Source organism: Camelus bactrianus, chromosome 10 (genome assembly GCF_048773025.1).
Source record: "Camelus bactrianus isolate YW-2024 breed Bactrian camel chromosome 10, ASM4877302v1, whole genome shotgun sequence".
In the NCBI taxonomy this organism is placed as follows: domain Eukaryota; kingdom Metazoa; phylum Chordata; class Mammalia; order Artiodactyla; family Camelidae; genus Camelus; species Camelus bactrianus.
In genome coordinates this window covers 40254054-40267719 of record NC_133548.1, presented here as the reverse complement: position 1 = coordinate 40267719, position 13666 = coordinate 40254054, and the positions used below count along the sequence as shown (strand labels likewise).

The 13666-nt window shown below is 49.5% G+C and overlaps 1 protein-coding gene across 7 annotated transcripts in view; it reads left to right on the top strand.

Moving 5' to 3' along the window:
* Positions 1–13666, top strand: part of MICAL2 (microtubule associated monooxygenase, calponin and LIM domain containing 2) — a 213615-nt gene that overhangs the window by 13392 nt on the left and 186557 nt on the right. For all 7 annotated transcript variants that reach the window (XM_074372378.1, XM_074372380.1, XM_074372377.1 and 4 more), the window contains exon 2: positions 13455–13602. The gene's annotated coding sequence lies outside the window, so the exon portion shown is untranslated. The remainder of the gene's footprint in view (positions 1–13454; positions 13603–13666) is intronic.

The following is a 13666-nucleotide window of genomic DNA, read 5'->3' as shown; positions in this document are numbered from 1 at the left end:
TCAAGACTTCACAGCTAGGATGGGAAAAGCAGAATTAGAATTAGTCAGTTTGCCCCCAAGTCCAGCTCTGAACCTTTATGGTGAGCTGGCTGCTCCCTGAAAGGCACCCCTCCTTCATTCTGCCTCTCCCTCTGTCCCTCCTCCTCGGCACTCCTCTCCATCCTTCCCTCATCCTCAATTGCACTGCTCGAATTGCATTTCAGAGCCTCTGAATCATTTACTTACAAAATCTCAGGTCCTAGTGGCCTTCTGTTCTCTCAGCAATTGAAAGGCTGCTTTAGAGTCTCAGGCACAACTTCCCTTCTCGGTCTCTCCCAAGTTCCAGAGGAAATGATTGCTTTTCCTCCACAGTTCCTTCCTGTGTCCTCCTGGTCACTCCTCATTCGGCCATTGCTGTGGGAATTAGGTTACTCCCATTCCTATAGACGCATTCTCTCTCTTCTGGAAGATGAAGTGCTGAGCGAGGCTAGTCAGAGCTTTTAGCCAGTGGGGCTTCATTGCTGTCAGGGTGGTTGATCCCCATACCTGCCCCTGACCACCATTGCTCTCCTCTGGCTGGTCTAGATCTGGGTCAACCACAGACCACTGGTGCCCACAATGACCCCAGAGCCTTCTCTCCTCACGCACGTGTCCCTCAAATATTCCCTCAGCCTTCCCTCCTCACACACGTGTCCCCCAAATGTTCCCTCAGCCTTCCCTCCTCACGTACGTGTCCCCCAAATGTTCCCTCAGCCTTCCCTCCTCACGCACGTGTCCTCCAGAATATTCCCCCAGCCTTCCCTCCTCACACACGTGTCCTCCAAGTATTCCCCCAGCCTTCCCTCCTCACATACGTGTCCTCCAAGTATTCCCCCAGCCTTCCCTCCTCACACACGTGTCCCCCAAATGTTCCCTCAGCCTTCCCTCCTCACGCACGTGTTCTCTAGAGTATTCCCTCAGCCTTCCCTCCTCACACACGTGTCCCCCAAATATTCCCTCAGCCTTCCCTCCTCACACACGTGTCCCCCAAATGTTCCCTCAGCCTTCCCTCCTCACGCACGTGTCCTCTAGAGTATTCCCTCAGCCTTCCCTCCTCACACACGTGTCCTCTAGAATATTCCCTCAGCCTTCCCTCCTCACACACGTGTCCCCCAAATAGTCCCTCAGCCTTCCCTCCTCACACACATGTCCTCCAAGTATTCCCCCAGCCTTCCCTCCTCACACACGTGTCCTCCAAGTATTCCCCCAGCCTTCCCTCCTCACACACGTGTCCTCCAGAATATTCCCCCAGCCTTCCCTCCTCACACACGTGTCCTCCAAGTATTCCCCCAGCCTTCCCTCCTCACACACGTGTCCTCCAAGTATTCCCCCAGCCTTCCCTCCTCACACACGTGTCCTCCAAATAGTCCCTCAGCCTTCCCTCCTCACATGTCCTCCAAATATTCCCTCAGCCTTCCCTCCTATGTCCTCCAAAAATTCCCTCAGCCTTCCCTCCTCACACATGTGTCTTCCAGAATATTCCCTCAGCCTTCCCTCCTCACACACATGTCCTCTGGAATATTCCCCCAGCTTCCCCTCCTCCCACACGTGTCCTCCAAATATATCCCAGCCTTCTCTCCTCACACATGTGTCCTCTGGAATATTTCCATCTCTTTTGTTTCACAGGCATTTTACACAGAGCCACCTCTTTTGTTTTGTAGACAGACTGTTTCCCTGCCCTATTCCAAGTCTTTTCCTTTAAAAGATAAAGACTGGGCACAGAGAAATGTGTATAGTCTACTGTCAGTGATGTACAGAATACATTTGTGTATTTGTGTGTATATACATAAACATCATCAGGGACTAGACACAAGTGACAATAACCGTGGTTCCTGGCTTCAGAGCCGGGACCGACTAGGTCGATGGACCAAGAGTAGGAGGGACACATTTCCTGGAAAGGTCTGTGCTTTTTGATTTCTGAACCCAGTGAATGCGTTTCCTATTCAAAATTTTTAAAAGCGTAGATTATCTGGGCATCCTGATTGGTGAATTGTGAAAAGAGGATGACACCTGGTTGAGTCAGCATGTGGCTGCTTCTGCCAGGTGGCCCAGCTCCTCAGGTGTGAATCGGGCTGGTCCCAGCCCCACTTACCTCGCAGCGGGACGCCAGGAGACCCTCTGCTGGAGCAAGCCTGGGCCCCATGCATAGAGGGTCTGCAGTGCACAGGGCTCCCTCCCTCCTCCCTGGCTCTCCTCTCTGAGCCAGAGAAGTAATTTGAGATTTGCTACCTTTTGTTTTAATCTCAATTTACTTAGCACTGGTGCTCAGCCGGCGCACATGGCCCTCAAGTGTTGGTTTTCCATGGTTAAAATGGAAATCACCTAAAACTTACACCATGTTTTTTTTGTTTGTTTTTGTTTTTGTTTTCCTCTGTTGAACTCCCATATTTGAGGAAATTGAAACACTCTGAATGTCCGCGTTTGCCTGGGATAACAATGTCCTTTGCTTTTCCAGATCTGTGGGACTTTACAGATTATTTCTTTTCTAATCATCCTCATCTCCCCAGCACAGGGAGGCATGATTAGAGTGGGTCTAATACCCTTTGAAAACACAGGCCCATGACTGGGTTTGCAGATACCCAAGGTCAGAGCAGACGCTGAAGAAATAAGTCGGGGCATTGGGAGAAGCCAGTCCAGGCATCTGTAACTGAGGAAGTGACCTGATTTGGAAGGTGACTTGCTTATGTTGGGCAGCTAATTAAGAAGCATACAGTGGACACCTACTGTGTGTCCCTAGCCCTGTGCCACAGGGATGACAGTATGGTTAAGGCGCAGCTCCTCCCAAAGCATTTGCTGTATTCCTGGGAAAACAAGACACACGTGTTTAAAAAAATTAAGTAACAGGAGACTTTGGTAACAGTTCAACTTGGTCATAGAAGGCAAGTCACAAAGTAGTTCATGACTAATTTCCTTGTGACTGGTGGAAACAGCAGTGGGTGTGGGGAGTGTTTTCTAGAGGCTGGAGGGGGCCTGGAAAGCTTCCTGGAGGAGGTGGAGGCGGAGGCGGCTGCATTTGATCTGTATCTTGGAGGAGTAGGTGAAGTGCAGATGGATATGTGGGAGGAAGAAGAGAGCATCTCTAGTGGTGTGAAGGCTGAGCAAAATGGGAAGATGAGGCTGGGCAGATGAGTTTAGGACAGATGCAGACCACCTTCAGTATGACAGAGGAAGAGATTGTGTGTGTGTGTGTGTGTGTGTGTGTAAAAGTTCAGAACAGAGATGGGTGGATGAGGGCCCAGGATTTGATAGGGAACTCTTGTAAAATCCTAGGAAGTGTGTGGCCTCCAGGCATTTTAATGTAGGCATCTCTAGCCTGTCCTCCAGAAATGTCCTCAGGAACAGAGGGAGGCCAGAAGCATGGTATTGCTCTGTTTGGACACTTTCTTCTTAGGCCTTCTAAATGTGTATTCATTCATTCATTCATTCATTCATTCATTCATTCATTCAGAAGGTATTCATGAGTTCTTACTCTGTGCCAGCAACTGTTCTAGGCACTGCGGTCACAGCAGGGAAACGAAAAAATAGGGTAAAATCCCTTGCCTTGTGGAAGGTCTGTTCTAGGAGGGGAGAGAGACAATAAACAAGTTAAATGTACGAGGCCCGCTGATGCGAGGTGGGTAAAGAACACTAGAGCAGGAAAGAAGCCAAGGTGTGCTGGGTGCAGGGGGCGGGAAGCGGTCAGGGGAGGGAAGCGGTCGGGGTAGGACTGTCAGTTTAAATAGAATGATCAGGAAAGGCCTCACTTGCTTGCCCTGCACCGGCATTTGTAAGCCAGCAAGTGAGAAGTCTGGGGCCAAAGGGAAGGAGGCCAAGAGAGGTCCTGTGGGGATCTTGAGTCCTTTGTTGATCTTCTTCAACCCACTGAGATCTTCAGCTCTGGGCAGCAGGGAGCCTTAAAGTGTTCATGAGCAGAGGAATCCATGTATGGGAAGATGTCCCTCGCAGCTTTGTAGAGGATGGGATATAGGGAGCTGAGGCAGAGAGGCTGGATAGGAGGCTGAGATGCCAGGAGGAGAGGACTAGGCCTAAAAAAGTCCATTAGTTTGGCACTCCCTGCCTAGGAACGGTGGGAGCAGGAGCTGTGGGACAGGAGTGAGGGTGAGAGTGGATACTGGCAAAAGGGTGTGGGGGGATGCTGGCAGAGCTTAGGTTAGGGGGTTGACAAGCAGTGCCCCAAGTTCTTAGAACTGGGGCTTGGGAATCCATTAAACATTCTTGCTCTGACTTTTCTTTCATTATTTTAGTGTAATACCAGTGCTTAAGAATGTGGGCTCTGGGTTTGAGTCCTGGCTGAGTGATGTTAGGCAGGTTATTTAACCTCTCTGCGCCTCAAGCTCCATATCTGTAAAATGAGAGCAAATGGTACTTACCTTCTAGGCACATTTTTGAAAGGATGAAATAGATTATTGACTGTAGAATGCTTAGAACAGTACCTGGCATAAAGTAAGCTTGTATATTATCGTATATTATCTTGTTTGACCATCTGTTTCTCTGTCCCTATGTGTATGTGTGTGAGTAAAATAAATGTGTTGGACATATTTTTTCTGTTGTTCTAAAGCTACAACAAATGAAAAAATGATGCTTTTTAGGGTTAAATGAGGTAATAATGCATGTAATGGATTTAACTTACTGGGAGGTGAATACTATTTAAAAGTACTATTATTACCACCAAATATTATTGTGAAAAAATGATTTTCCAATGGAAATCTTTTGTAAAGTTGTCTGATTCAACCATAATGTATTGAGCCTATGGTCTTCCAGGTGCTGCGCTAGACATATTATCTCATTTCATCTTTGCAACAACTGCCTGAGATAAGCACTGTTAACTATGTTTTATTGAGGAAGAAGCCGAGGCTCAGAGAGGCTAAAATTTGCGTGAGGTTATACAGCAGAGTAAGTGGCAGAACTGGAATTTGCAAATTTTTTTTCCGTCTGACATGGACAATCTTTTTTTTAAACATTCTTTTATTGAGTTACAGTCATTTTACAATGTTGTCAAATTCCAGTGTAGAGCACAATTTTTCAGTTATACATGAACATACATATATTCATTGTCACATTTTTTTTCACTGTGAGCTAACCACAAGATCTTATATATATTTTCCTGTGCTATACAGTATAATCTTGTTTATCTAATCTGCATATGCCTGTCAGTATCTACAAATTTTGAACTCCCAATCTATCCCTTGCCACCCCACTGGACTATCTTTTACAATAAGAACAAATTACTTCATGAGTGATCTATTATGTAAATGTACATTGACATATAGGTTTTTACATCAACCTCCCTCAGTACGCCATGGAGCCCTGGGGAGTGCAGAGGTGTGGCCAACTTCCAGGACACACCAGGAGAAGTGTGAGTGGGGACCCTGGCCCAGGAGTCAGAGCTGCCCAGGGGCAGGAGAAGCCACGGGTGAGTTGGGGCCCTCCCTCACTGACTCATATCTGCAGGCCTTATCAGAGCCTTCAGCCACATAGAGAGTCTGAGACTCGTCTTGGTTGACCATATGCCGAAGGAGCAGACTCTGATGGGTTCAAATACCAGTTCCACCATTTACCAGCTGTGTGAGGCCATGAGAGGAGTGAATTTCTTTGTGCCTCAGTTTTGTCATCTGTGACCCATTCATAGGGTTTTTATGAGAATTATATGAGATGGGCCACGTAAATACTTAGAACAGCCTGGCCCACAGCAAGCACTCACAAAGACTTTGTGAAATAAGTCTCAATGTTTGAATCCCTGGAGACTTGTGCCTTGTCCTAGAAGGTGTTGGAAAAACTGCCAAATGGAATGGGTTCCTAGTTTATCTTTTCCCTTACAGTCGTGTGTTCTGACCTGAAGCCCCCACCTCCCAGGACTGGGGAAAATGTCTGCTATTTCTAAGGATATTTTTCAGTTTGCTAATCATGTCTGCATTCACATGTCAGTGTTCACAGTCATCCTGTGTGGTCATTGGTTATTATCTCCATGTAATAGGTCAGGAGATCAAGGGTCCATAGAGTTAAGTAATTTGCCTACAGACTCGTGGGTAAAAGGTAATGACATAGGCGCCCCTGCCCATCCCAGGCAGCTTCCATCTGGAGGCTCAGAGTGACCAGCCCACAAAGCCCCTTCATCACTTCCCCTTTGCCCTTCTCCTGAGCAGGGTGGAAGGAGGCCATGTGACCAACAGACCTTTATGCAGTTCTGTTTCATCCTCTCCTTCCTCCAGGTCCTGTTACTTCCAAAAAAGCATGTGACGGTCAAATGAGCAGAGTTGCTGAGATCTCCTCCACCTCACTTTCCCTTCTTTGCGGGGCCCGGGGCCTGGGCTGGGCTTGGTGGGGAGCTGAGACAGCGGGAGGGCGTTGTAGCTTTCAGCATTTGGAGCAGTCCCTGAGCACAGGCGTGCTCAGGGGGTACCTGTTCTGGGAGGAGGAGGAAGCCGGCATCTGGCATCCCTGGCTTCACCTAGGAGGAGGAGCAGGCACTAGGGGTGGGGCTCAGAACCGAGTTCGGGGTGCAGGGGACTGCCGGCAGGGGGCCAAAGCAGAGACTGCTGGGGGTGGGGGTGGCACTTCCTCTCCAAGAGGCAAACAGAAAAATGGTCCTTCCAGCTAAGGTGGGACTATACCCAGGGCTCCACAGTGGACTGTAATCCAGGCTTATCAAGCTCTAGGGTTGTTCCTTAAGTGAGAGAATCGTCCATTTGGTTCAGGTTATTGAGAAAGCACCTACCATGTCCCAGGAATATGAAGTCCCCTCTGCCATGAGGAGCTTATGTCCTACAGCCTCCTTTTGACCCGTGCCCTCTTCTCCCTCCTTGGAACCTTGAGTGCCAGGGTGGTGGTGGTGGTACTTACGTGCACCTGGCAGCGTTCAGATTCCTGGTGTCCTGGAGCTTGGGCTGGAGTCTGGGCCTGGCAGGTCGGCACAGCAGCACAGGTGGGAGTTGGCAAAAACAGCTGCTCGTCAGGGTTCTAAGCCTACTTAGGGGAGGTAGGGCCTTTATAGTCGTAATTCTTGATTCCCTCCATGTTGACTGTGTGACCAAAGGAGCAGCCACAGGACCATCCTTGGGGTGTGGGTGAAAAGGATCACAGGTCGAATGGCTCCCAAGATAATGGCCCAGGCGCCCATCCCTTGCTCAGAGCAGTCCCCCTTTCTCTCATTCTCTAGCCTGTCTGGTCTCTGCTGCCACTGTGCCTGCCTGCCTGGGTCACCCCAGCCTCCAGCTCTTTGCTGTGGTTTTTCTAGTTTGCAGTCCCTTCCTTTTCTCCTTGGCCTTCCTCCATCCTCACCCTCCAAGGCAGAGATTGAGCCCTAACTACTTCAGGAAGTCTTCCGAAATGCTCTCAGCCAAAACTCCCCTTCTTGTCTCCATATGCCTCCTGGGTGGAGAGCCAGCAGCCTCCAGTTCGGCATTTACATGTTATATAATGTGTTTTGAGCACCTGTCAGACAGCAGAGCAGAGCCTAGGGCTTTGGAGTCTGACTGGCCTGGGTGTGTGCTCTAGCTCTGATTCTTATGAGCTGTGTGCATTTGGGTAGGTGCTTTGATTTCTCTGAGTCTTGGTTTCCTTACCTGAATTTGAGGATGTGGTGCCTACTTTACAGGGAAGTTGTAAGGCCCTGGTGAAATAATCTACACAAAGCACTTAGCATGCAGTTCCTGGCCCATAGTAAATGACTAACATGTGGCAGCCTTTATTCTTTGATGTGCATTGTCTTATTTAGCCCACACCTCAGCTTTATAAGGTAGATACCATCTGCTATGAGCCTCAGTGCTGAAATGACTTGCCCAAGGTCTAAAAACCTGCAGGCAGTGAGGCTGACATGCAAGCCCCAGTGCGGCTGCTGGCCCTGAGGCACCACCACTCTTCCTTCTGCTGCTTTTGCTTCCCAAGCTCAGACTCCCTAGTTCCCATACTTTTTGGTATCTTCACAGCCTGAGCCAGGAAACGCAGCGCAGGTTTATTGAATAATTTTTCTTGGATGATTTAATGGGAACCAGGTTGGGGGGTGGGCAGGAAATGGGACCCCTGGAGCATTCCATCCCTTCGGATGTCTAGCTGACCCAGTGTGCCACGTGCTGCGTACCATTCCAGCAGCAGGTCGTGCCGAGCAGCATGGTACCCCACTGCACCTAGCCAAGAAGGAGGGAAACCAAGTCATGCTCTGGGGGAAGATCAGCCAGTCCCTTTTAATTAATGCATTTATTTTTAAACAGCAGAGAAAAAAGCTATGAAAAGAACAAGAACAGTCAGGGAAATAACCTACCTGGATAATCCCTCATGCCTGAGGCGGTCACAGCCTGAGCCTAGCTGCTGGAAAGTAAACAAAAGCTGTTAGCTGGCAGGCAGGCTCTGGGTGGCGTGTGGCCTGGTGGAGTGTGTGTCTTGCGTGGGTCCGTGGGTGAGGCTCCTCTGGGTTGGCTTACCGAACTTCCCCACGCCCACGGGTGCCGCCGGGGCCCTGCCGAGGATGCTCTTCCTGTCATTATTGTAGTCAGGATGGCTTTTACATCATTGCAGATCATGGTCTCCCCTTCTTCTCCAGCGAATGTTGGAAGCTGCCACTTCCTTTTCCAGCTAAGTCTCCTTTGGTACCAGCTGATGTTTGTGTCTGTATCATCCTCACCCCACTGGTTATTTAGTTTACATCTGTGCAGATCTTGGAGTCGAGCTCCCAGGGACCTGAGGAAGACGATGGCTGTGCGTATTGGTTCCTGTGTTCACCCCACAGCTTGTGCTGCAGGAGACGGGGGAGGCAACCAGTGTGTTTTGGTTCTTTGTTTTTGCTACCAGGCTGGGGTTTGGGTTTTTACTTCCGTTTCTCTAAAACTCTTTAAAACACATCTGAAGGTGGAGCTTCTTTTCCTGGACAGAATTAAGAGGGTGCTATTAGAAGGCCTGGGGGTACAGGAATAGACTCTCTTCGGGTACTGGCCCAGGAGGTGGCAAGAAAATGAGACCAAGTAAAGATTATATTATTCAGCCCAGGCTATGTGTCAGGCATTTTTGTTGTACCTGTTGAGTCAGAATTTCTTGGGAAAGGTGACTGAGAAATAAACAAAAATAAAAACCAAACAATTTCCCCCCCCAAAAAAACTTCTCCATGGGATAAGGAAACATCCAAGATGCTGCCTGTTGGTACCTTAGGGCAGCCCCTTCGTCTGGGAGGCTGTCTCTGGGTGGGGTGCCCATTGTAGATGAGGGGGTTGCAGCACATCCCATCTCCCTTGGTTAGGTCTGCACACAGGTATGAGTGGCAGCAGACGTGCCTGTGTGACAAGGGGGCCTCAGGTTCAGAGATTAGAGGGTGCTGAGGAGGTAGCCTGATGGGTGGACCAGGCAGCGGGCACGAGTGGTGTGACCTTGACGAGTTAGTTACTGAGCTCTCTGAGCCTCAGTCTCCTCACCTGGAAAATGGGTTGGATGAGCATCCAGCTTCTAGGGCTATACTGAAGGTTAGATGTGATCGTACCAGTGAGAGAGTGATTTAAGAGCTCATGCAAGCTAATTTCTCTTCCCTCAACCACCCTTCCTCCTCCAAAAAGAATCGTTTCAAGCAGCTACCTGGATGTTTTCCTGCACCACGTGAAGCCAGTTGAAATCAGCTCAGTCTCCTGCTTCCTCTTTTTCCTCTTCCTAATGCTCAGGACAAGGGGACCCACGTCTGAGGCTGGGTTTCCAGCCCAGGCCCTCAGGAATGGGCTATTCACTTTTTTGGTTCCAGTACCCTCCTCTTCCAGGAGGGGCATTTGTCCAGAGGCTGCAGCGGCTCCTCTCACCTCAGTTTGTAGAGATGAATTGTTGCCCGTGTTTGCTTTCCCCTGGTCGCCTGGGTCTCACTGAGAGGGTGCAGCTGGCTTTTCTTTATGGGCAGGATTTAGTAATAATAGAGCAGCTGATTGCTGAGTGCTGCTGTTAGTTGGGGGTCTTTGGGTTTCAAGTGACAGGAACCCAACTTGAATGAGCTTAAGTAAAAATAAGATACCTTGGAAGGTTCTAAGGGAAATGCAGAGACTCAAAGTAGCTGCTGCAGAATCCAGCCCCAGAAAGAGAACAGGTGACTTCTAGCATCCCGGACTTAGTCCATGGCTGCAGGCAGCTCCCAGCTGACCCACATGGCCCTGCAATGACCCAAGAGTACCAGGTCTTCCCCAGGATTTTTTTAGATTGGAACTTGGCCCAGCTTGGAGCATGGGCACACCCTTTGTACCTAAGAATGTGGCCAAGAAGGAAAGATACTTTGATGTACCTATCTTGAATCCCATGCCCACCTTTTTGGCTGGTGAGTGAGGGATGGGGTGGCATCTGTTATTGGAACAAAGGGAAAAGGATGCTAGTGGTATTAATAATTATGTGTAAGACGAACTCACTTTTATCACGTGCTTACTTTGTGCCAGAAATTATTCTAAGCTCTTTACCTACAGAGCTCATTTAATCTTCACAATCAATCCTATTTTATATACCAGGAAGCTGAGGCATAGAGAGTTGAAGCAATCTGCCCTCGGTCACAGAGCTAGCTGGTAGGAGAGCTGGGACTGAACCCAAGCAGAGGACTCCAGGTGTGCTCTTAACCACCGACTCTGATGCAGACAATTCAGCAGATGCCATCACCAAGCACTTAGAACTAAACACTGGGCTGTGTCCTTTACAGCATTATCTCATTTCATCTTCAGAACAGCTCTGTGGAGTAGGCACTAGCATCATTCCCATTTTTAGATAAGAAACTGAGGCTCACAGAGAGTATGTGACTTGCCTGGGGCCACCTGACTAATTTAAAGTGACAGAGCCAGGCTAGGAATCCCATGGCCTGAGCTCTTGACCACTTTGCTGGGTAGCCTTTGTATTCAGACATACCTCCTGCTCTGTCAGTTGCTCCCCTGGCGATTGGGATAAAGAGCAGACCTGGCTCAGCATCTAAGCCTTCGTCCTCCGTCCTGGCCTGGAGTGTGGAGAACTATGCCTGGCACACACTGCTGGGGGGCTGGCGTTGTGATTCTATGCTGGTTTTGGTGTGTCTCACACTAACTCACTCCGGAGGGTTCTTGAACAAGCCCTCAGTGCACCCAAGCTCTGAATTTCTTTGTTCCTCTGTTCAACAGATATTGATGGTGGGGGCCTAGTGGGTGCCAGCCCCTGTTCCAAGTGCTTGGGGTCCCTCAGTGAAGACTCTGACTCTATGGAGCTAAGCTTGGAAAACAGCAGAGAGGAAGGTCCCCTGAGCTCCTCTCATGTCCCTCAGCATCACTGAGGTGACTCAAGCTCACAGGAAATCTTTCCTGCATCACCCAAGTCAGGCCCATAGGGGCCTGGAAAACTTGTGCCTCTTTTCTTGGGATGGGATGGTGGCCAGTCTGAGAGGAGACGTTGTTTCCTCATTCTGATGGATTACCGAGGGAGCTAGCATGGTCCTGGGCTCCAGCTGGCTCCACTGTGACTCCCAGGCAGCCATGGTCAGTGGTGACAGTCTCCAGGTGAGGACTGGGGCTGGGCCATACCTCAATTCTGCCCTCTGTGATGCGGCTGTCCTGCCTGCCTCACTGGGTTGCTGGGAGGATCATCTGAGATAGCACGTGCTAACCGTGCTAACCGCCTGTCATAATGCCTGTGTGTGAGTTAATCCCTCTCCCTCCTTTTAATAACTGACTAGCTTTGTAGGGGGTCTTTAAAAGTCAAAGCATGTGGATGGGGCAGCTGGACGGGGTCCTTGGTGAGGTCATGCTCCTCATTTTGCAAATGACAAAGCTGAGGCCCCTGGAGGGGAGGGAAGATGCTGGGCCTTAGGGCCTTCTGGTTTAGTGGAGTTAAGGGGAGCTTGCATTGCTTTTGGGTGTTGATCAGGCAGAGGGTAGGAGTTGGCCTTCGGAATGGCTGGATCACAGAGTGTGCCCAGCCACACTGTGGGACTGGTGCTCAGCTCTTAGAGATGGGTCCTGAAATGCCCACGTCCATCCAGTCATGCAGACAGCCCAGGCAGAACCTCTGTTTCCCTGCTGTTAGTCTCAGCAACGTCCCAGGGTGGGTAGGGCCTTCTGTCCCTGAGATCTAGGGAGCAGGGGGAGGTCCCTGGTTCTCAGACCTGGTTAGATTGACAGTGGAATTCTGCACCAGAATGTCCAGCTTCCCCACCCACTGTACCCAGAAGCTTCCCTGGAGAAGCAGAGGGCAGAGGAGTGGAGGCCTCATGCCTCTCTGACTTCTGGCTCGAGGCAGCAGCAAGGACTGATGAGAATGTGGCGGAGGCAGGCCAGCCTGTTTGTCAGCTGCCACGGGCTGGAGCGGTGTGGCCTGATAATGATGGTGATGATGACGGGGATGATTGCGATTGCAGCTTCTGCTCAGGTGGCTGCTTGTGGGGCGTGCGGGCCCGTCGCTGCTGTGCTGGGACTCCTCTCACCTCAGCGTGATGGGAAAGGCCGTGAGTGCTGGCTCAGCCGGGCCTGGGCTGAGTCCTGTCATCGCAAGAGCCTTCTGCTCTCCGAGCCTCTGTTCCTGTCTGTGAGGAGCCAGTGAGACAAAGCATGTCTGGTCTCTAATGGCGCTTGTTACATGCATGGCCAGTGCTCAGGAAGTTGTGGCTTTTCTCTCATCAATAGTCTGAGAATTCCAAACAGTGAGTCCCAGGCTCTAAACGCAACCCTTTGTGTACTAGACAGAATTTGTGTGTCTATCTTTGGGCACGTAGGCCTCCTACCTCACTGAACAGAGTGCACTTATGTCCACAGAGGAGGGGCATTGCTTCTTGTAGCTCTCAAGTTTTACATCCGTGTTAATTTTTGTCCTTTTGAGGCTACTTCTTAGAAACTTGGAATTGTGGTAGTAAATCTTTAGAAATGTTTTGTAACTCTAGGCTTTATTTTCCAAACAGGTGTAGAAGCATTTTCTGCAGACGAGGGAGGATATAATCAAATCACTGGTGTGGTCATTGGAAGCCAAAATTGTAATTTGTTTAGGAAACTCACCCACGATCAGATGGTCAACTTTTGCGACTTCTGAGTTTATTCAGCCTTTTGGACCTTTCCACCTTAGGAAATATGACAAGTTTTACATTGGTGACTTGTTACCAAGTTTTTACACCAACTTGATTTACTTTCATCATGTCCTAAGTGTAGAAATTCTGGCATTTTCTGTTTTTACTGAAGCGACTAGTGAAGCATTCTTTCCCAGGTCCATCTTATACTTTCCCTGCAAGCCTTTGCGTAGAGGTGCGATGAGCCTTAGGGTACCCAGACAGTGGCAGACAGTAGAATATGTCTAACCATCTCATAATTCCTTTCTTCACATGCAGAACCTGTAGCAGAGACATTCTCTGTCCATTTCCTCTTGTCAGATAAAGTGTTACTACAGGGCAAAGTGCACGGCATGTGGGGCCTCCTGATGGGGAGGCAGTAGGAGGCTGTAATGTAAGATACTGTACTTGACATTCATTTGGGCTCTTGTTTTTAAAGGAACATGGCAACCTGTGCATGGCTCACCCTGAAAGGAGCTGACATTTGTCATCGTGATGCATAAGAATCAAGTGAGTAAGTCACAGTGGTGGATCTCTTTTCTGCCATCGAGTCACTCTTGTGGGGCTGGCTTCAGGCTTTGGAAAGGGTAAGTGTGCTTGCATTCTTCCTTCAAGCCCAGGTGAATGTGACCCCATAGAAAGAAACAATGG